This window comes from Cheilinus undulatus, linkage group 19, assembly GCF_018320785.1.
Source record: "Cheilinus undulatus linkage group 19, ASM1832078v1, whole genome shotgun sequence".
Taxonomy (NCBI): Eukaryota; Metazoa; Chordata; class Actinopteri; order Labriformes; family Labridae; genus Cheilinus; species Cheilinus undulatus.
The window spans coordinates 8,680,760-8,688,113 of NC_054883.1; positions in this window are offsets into that span (position 1 = coordinate 8,680,760).

Here is a 7,354-nt window from a genome sequence, read left to right on the forward strand (position 1 = left end):
GTTAAAAGAAGAACAAGTTGTTTTCTTTTCAAAAACGACAAAAGTCGTGTACTGACATGTCTATAGTCACCATGGTTCGTGATATGCAGTTCTATAAGGAGTTTACTCCTCAGTAGCGGCCCACACCTATGACGTCATGTGCTCTGATTGGGCCGTAAAGATGTGACAGAACGTTCATCCAATCACCGTCCGAGTTATTATTCAAAGACTGCCCTTTCCCAAAAGCTGTCTATTAGAGGTTTACACATCCATCTGGTGTGCCAGGTTAATGGTAGGGCCCTTGTGATCCAAAATTAAACTTTTATAATGTCAGTTTATTTGCTATAAGGCCTGTGCATTATGAAGTGTTACTTTTTTTTATTTCAAATAAGCTACTACAATGAAGGGCTCTTCTCTTGAATACCTTGTAAGTTTGAGCAGGCTTCATTGTGGAAGATTTATGATACGAACAGAAGAAAGCCTCTTTGTTAAAGAGTTATCTCAATTATATGTTGGGTTGAAATGTCTTTTACACGGTGAAGGTGAAGGTGAAGGTGAAGGAGCACTGAGCAGCCCCGATCAGGATATCAAGGATATCTAGATATTGTCTCGGTTCCAGCATTTAGACTCAAGGAAAACAAAGGACTATTCATACATCTATTCACCATTTAGCCTTGAATTTGTAAGAAAAGCTCCCTTTATGAAACACGATACTGGAATAACACACGCCTGTGACGCAGAATTGTCTGCATGACGCACTTTGTTTCCATCTGCTTTTCATTTCTGGTGCTCTTTTCAAATATCATTCATCAAGCTTATAGCAACATCACAAACTTCAAAAGCAATTAACCTGCCAGGATTAGAGCCTTAAGTGTTTTTGTAATGTCATCTATACTTCTAAAACCTAAGTCTGTCAGATAGGCCTATGTCTGTACATCTACCTGCCTAAACTCTGCCTTCAGTGCCACAATTATCTGCCTTTTTTCTCTCCCTTTGTTCCCCTTTCTCATCACTGGCTTTTCTTTTTGCTCTTGTCTGAATACGCAATCACACTCCTAAAGCTCACAATGCACTGTAGGGTGATGTCATCGTGATCATCATCTCTTGCAGGCGCCAGTGGACAGAGAGTGTCCTGTCAAACTCAAGATAAATCACCACTGTGAGGACATAGTCACCTATAGTACCCCAGAAACCCCCCAGCCTTCCTGCTCTGTGGAAGCGAGGTTGTAGGAGTTGCTTTTGGTTTTCATCTTAGCCTTCTGATTAGACTTCACTGTTATTTTGGCAGCATCTCAAATTGACTATCAGCCTGGCATTGATGACTGTTGGCATTGAGAGTTTGTTGTATTCCACAGATTTGCAACAAAACCATCTTCATCTAATGTGTGGTTTGACTGCTCTCAACCTAAAATGGAAACCACTAAGAGGCATTATGAGGTCATTTTCATCACTCTTCAAGGCCGGAGGCCTTTAATTGACACAGCCGAGGAAATTGGTTGTTGTAATTGACCCTTATGTTAGCTAACAAGTGCAGAAAGCCATCATAAGTATCTGACAAAAAGGACACGTAAAACTGGCATTAGGGGTAAGTTTGCAATAGTTGAAGCCATATTCAAAAAAAGTGTATGCCACGTAATTACTGTAATATTAATACAGTATCTATTTAGTTCAAACAAGAATGCATGCTTGACACTCAAGTGGGTATGAGAAAATCTTGGAAAATTTGGGTTGAAAATATTATATTTCAAATTGTGTTTTTCATGCCTTACGAACTAATAAAAACATGGGAAAATGTTGACTGAAGATTTCGTAGTCTATTCATGAAAGGGTTAAGTCAGGTGTTTGAATGCAATGTCATTACAGTCCCTGTTAGTGGAAGGCCTTGGTTCCCAACCTGGGGTTGAGATTTCAGGGGGGTGCAAGTCTCTGTCTCTGAGGTGCTTACAATAGATTTGATCTTACTGATCAAAAATTAGGATAATGAATAGTTCATTCAGAGGTCTTTGGATAATAACATCTTTTTTTAACATGCAAGTCAGCAACCAAGAGCAATCCCAGTCTGCACATGGCTAACGTCCAAACATACACTATACTGCCGAAAGTATTTGTTCACCTGCCTTGACTCGCATATGAACTTAGGTGACATCCCATTCTTAATCCCTAGGGTTTAACCTCTTAAAGCCTGAATACACAAATTATAGCCAGAAAATTCTCATTTTTTGGACCTGAAATGTTTTTTTTTCACTTTCTACTGAAATCCAAAAAAATTTAAATTTCCATAAAATTTAACGTATTTTTTGTATCTCATTTGACACGTTAGGTGTTTTGGTTATTGATAATCCACTTGAGGGCATTTTTATCATTTATTAGATTGTATTCAGAGTTTCTTTTTAGTAATTTATTGATCATATTGATCAGATAGAGGTATCATAAAAGTCTCAAATATGATACAACAGGCTTTAAGGGGTTAATAAACCTTTGCAGTTATAACAGCTTCAACTCTTCTGGGAAGGCTTTCCACAAGGTTTAGAATATCCCAAAGGTGTTCTGTCAGGTTGAGGTCAGGACTCTGTGCAGGCCAGTCAAGTTCACCCACACCAAACTCTCTCATCCATGTCTTTATGGACCTTGCTTTGTGCACTGGTGCACAGTCATGTTGGAACAGGAAGGGGCCATCCCCAAACTGTTCCCACAAAGTCGGGAGCATGGAATTGTCCAAAATCTCTTGGTATGCTGAAGCATTCAGAGTTCCTTTCGCTGGGACTAAGAGGCCAAGCCCAGCTCCTGCAAAACAACCCCACACCATAATCCCCCCTCCACCAAACTTTACACTTGGCACAATGCGGCCAAACAAGTACCGTTCTCCTGGCAACCGCCAAACCCAGACTCGTCCATCAGATTGCCAAATGGAGAAGTCACTCCAGAGTCCAGTGGTGGCGTGCTTTACACCACTGCATCCGACGCTTGCATTGCACTTGGTGATGTATGGCTTGGATGCAGCTGCTCAGCCATGGAAACTCATTCCATGAAGCTCTCTACACACTGTTCTTGAGCTAATCTGAAGGCCACATGAAGTTTGGAGGTCTGTAGCCATTGACTCTGCAGAAAGTTGGTGACCTCTGCGCACTATGCACCTCAGCATCCTTTGACCTCACTCTGTCATTTTACGTGGCCTACCACTTTATGGCTGAGTTGATGTCGTTCCCAATCGCTTCCACTTTGTTATAATACCACTGACAGTTGACTGTGGAATATTTAGGAGTGAGGAACTTTTACGAATGGACGTGTTGCACAGGTGGCATCCTATCACAGTACCACGCTGGAATTCACTGAGCTCTTTCACAAATGTCTGTAGAAACAGTCTGCATGCCTAGGTGCTTGATTTTAACCTGTGGCCATGGAAGTGACTGGAACACCTGATTTCAATCATTCGGATGGGTGAGTGAATACTTTTGGCAATATAGTCTATCTCGTGTTATTCTTGGTATGAAAGTTGGTGAAAATGTTGCTTTAATAGACAAAAGTTTTGTCAATAACTCTGCTCACAGACAGGGAAAACAAGGCCTTTGGTTTAGAGACAGCTGTGCAGCAAACTGGCGGCCATCATGGCTGGATCTCCCACAGGACGCTGCAGGGGAAGAGAGAGAAATAATTATTTCCTTAGAGGTGCTGCTTATCCGTGTCTGTCCCTGAGTCCTGTTCCCACTGCTGTCTTTGACGCAGAAGCAGCTCCAAAACAAGTATGCTAAATAAGAAGCAGCACTAAGTTTCATCACTCAGCAGCATCAGAGAGAATGTGAAATCTGGAGTTCAGGGTGCAAACGTAGAAACAATTCCCATAATATAAATTTATTACCACCAACTCTGATGTCTTTGGTTGCAGCTCTGGTATGTTCTTACATTTCTAACAAGAACTTTACTGGTGAATAGAAACACCACCAGAAGATATTTTTAACTCTGCTCTCTTATATTTTCTCTTTGTAAAACCAGCTCTTTCAATAGGCCTTATCCCTTCACTTTCTGTTTCTTGGGTTACATTTATTTCTTGGTTTCTGACATGGACTTTGTTATTCATGGCAGGAGTCATTTTATTAATTCAAATTACACATGTATTCTTGAACAGGCCACGTGTTGAGTTTTGATTTCCTCTTTGATAAACATTCAAATGATAATTTCTCTGCCTCAAAGGATTCATTTACTTCTAAATTTAAGAGGAATGGAAGCAAATGCTTTGCCGAATATGTTGAATGTATTCATGAGGATGTAGACCTTGGTAACATAATCTGATTTAACATAGTGCCGTGTACTTTATGAAATGTTTCAAAGTCACCCGAGGGACAAGATATATCTGGCTGTCATTAAATATACATATTAAAAGAGAGGAGAGAGAGATGAGCATGATTTAGAGCTAAATGGAGACGGCTTATAATTTTACACACTCATGCCCACTAAGCTCATGGCTCCTTTTCATGGTCATCCACCGGTTAACATTTCAGCTGGTGGTTTCCAGGGAATGCATAAATGATACTGCCTAAACTACTTATTATTAGGTGAGGAAGAATAACAGCACTAGTCTCATTAATTCCCTTGAAATGTCATATTACATAAGATTATCCAGTGCCAAAAGCTTAAAGCTGTCACAAATAAAGAACACCAGTGTTACTGTAATGAACGATTAAACTCACTGAAGAGTTGGTCACGACTGTTGGATAGGTTAGTAAATATTGGACACTGAGGCCCCGAGAGCTCATAAATTTAAGGATGTGTGACCGGTATTCTTTATTAGAGGATCAAAAAATGACAACAGTTGCTGAAAATGATAAATTCCTGTTGCATGTTGGCCTACACCAGGGTTGCCCCTTATCCCCGATCCTGTCTTTATTATTTATGAATAGGATCTCAAGGTGCAATCGTGGGGAGGAGGGCTTCCGGTATAAGGACCTCAGAATTTCATCCCTACTGTTTGCAGATGATGTGGTTCTGTAGCTTTCCTCAGCTTGGGACCTTCAGCAGGCATTGGGGTGGTTTGCAGCTGAGTGGGAAGTTGTCGGGATGAGTGTCAGCACCTTCAAGTCTGGTAACATGTGGGACCCATAGGAATGTGAAGCATGTTAATGGACACTTTTGTGCATTTAAATGGACTCAAGGAAGAACCCTCAAGGAACACCCCCTTTAATATATTTTATTTTTATATTAATTTGTAAATTATGTTGTTCAGTTCCAACCTGATTTATTCATGCACAGAACACTAATAGAGTTTTAGCAGGATTATTTGTGATAAAAGCGAGTAAAAATTTACACAGGCACTGTGTGGTCTTGCTGACGCACAGTTGTGCATGCGTTGTTCTGTAGACCGAGATGCCCGCTGGTATGATGCCACGCTAAACTGATGTGCTTGTGTTCTTGTATTTACAGGTGAGCAAAGTGTTAAACTGTGATAAAACTATGTATAAACATAACAGAACAGATGTGTAACGAGTGTGTGTGGAAATGGACGTCTGTGAGTGCAAATAGATTATGTTATGTGGACGTTTGCAACCTATTTGTTAGTCTCTGAAGTGCCGCACCTGACGTATTTTGCCCGTGAAGATGCCAGTAGTTTATCAGACTTCCTGCTTTAATTTGTACTGTGTGAATGTGCAGAATATTTTCAGTGTGTTTATGAATGATGGAAGATATGGACATTTATTAGCAGTATGTGTCAGTGAGCGAGTAAGTGTGCATGTTGTTGAGTAGACCGAGATGCCCGCTGGTATGATGCCATGCTAAACTGATGTACTTGTGTTCTTGTATTTACAATTAAAAGTTTATTAAACGAACCCATGTGCACCTGGAAGTCCCTGTTTTTGTCCAAGTGTGCAACACATGATTCTCTGGAAAAAGAGATGGTGGGTCGATGTGAGTCTCTGCCCCAAGTGAAGGAGTTCAAGTATCTTGGGTTCTTGTGAGGGTAGAATGGACCATGAGATTGGCAGGCAGATTGGTGCAGCATCACCAGTGTTGTAGCGCCTCATTGTGGTAAAGAGAGAGCTGAGCCAGAAGGCAAAGCTTTCAATGCTTGGTTGGCCTCAAAGAAAGAAAGAATGCCACTGAGGATACAAGAGGTTGAAATAAGATTTCTCAGGAGGGTGTCTGAGCTCAGCCTTAGAGAAAGGGTGAGGAGCTCAGACATCCAAAAGGCTCTCTAATTAGAGCCGCTGCTCCATCACATCAAAAGGAGCTAGTTGAAGTAGTTGAGGCATCTGATCAGGATGTCTGGTCGCCTCTGTGGAGGTCTTCAAGAGTGGAGACCAGGAGCCGAGTAAACAGGAAAAAGCCTACAGGAAAAGCTTTGTCCTCCATGGAAAGCCCAAACCCAGCCTGTGTTGCTTATGTCATCCAGTGTTAGCAATGTATATAACGGACTATGTAGCTATTTGGCCATGTAGCTAAAGCTAAGCTCACAAAGCAGCTACATAAGCTACATATCTACATTATCTGTGTAGCTAAGTTATCTTTAGCTACTTTTGCAAAAGCTTACATTTCTAATGCTAAAAATAGATAACGGAGCTGTGGCACTAATGTAGCGAAAGCTAAGCTCACAAAGCAGCTGTGTATCCTATGTAGTGGTCTACGTAACTACTAAAGCTTTAGCTAGATTTGCTAAAGCTAGTGTTGCAAAAGCTCAAGTTGCTAAATTTCAAGTTGTGGAAGCTTGCAATAGATAAAGGAGCTACATTGCCTAACGTTGCTAAAGCTAAGCTGTCAAAGCAACTATATAGCATACATAGGTATGTTATCTATGTGGCTACTTCAGCTTTGCTTGCTAAAGCTCAAGTTGCACAAGCCCAGAGTTGTAGAAGCTAACAGATAATGGAGCTACGTAGCTAACATGGCTAAAGCTAAGCTCACAAAGCAGCTGTACTACCTATGTTATCAATGTAGATTTTTAAGCTTTAACTAAATTTGCTAAAGCTCACGTTGCTAAAGCTACCTTAACCTATGTTAGCTTTAGCTCTAGCTAACAAAGCTAAACCGAGCACTTTTCCGGTAACTACTTCTAAAACTGCATATTTTGTTGAGATGTTTTTATAGACGTAATTTTTGCATTGTGGTTCTTTCATGAATGTAACTGCCAGACTTTGTTCATGAATAAAGTTGAATTTGAAAAACAATCCAAGACTGGAATTAATTTTACCGGCAAATTACAGCACTTCCCTCCTGAGCTATATGGTGTCTCAGATGAACGATCTGTGAGAGTGGCCGTCAGAAATGTTCCGACCGTAGCTGGAAAACCTCCGGCCAATGACCAGGTGCCTGTTGCTGAATGTGGTTTTGCATTAATCCGGTCCATGTTGTTTGCTGACTTAACCTCTAACAAGCTAAGAGGCATAAA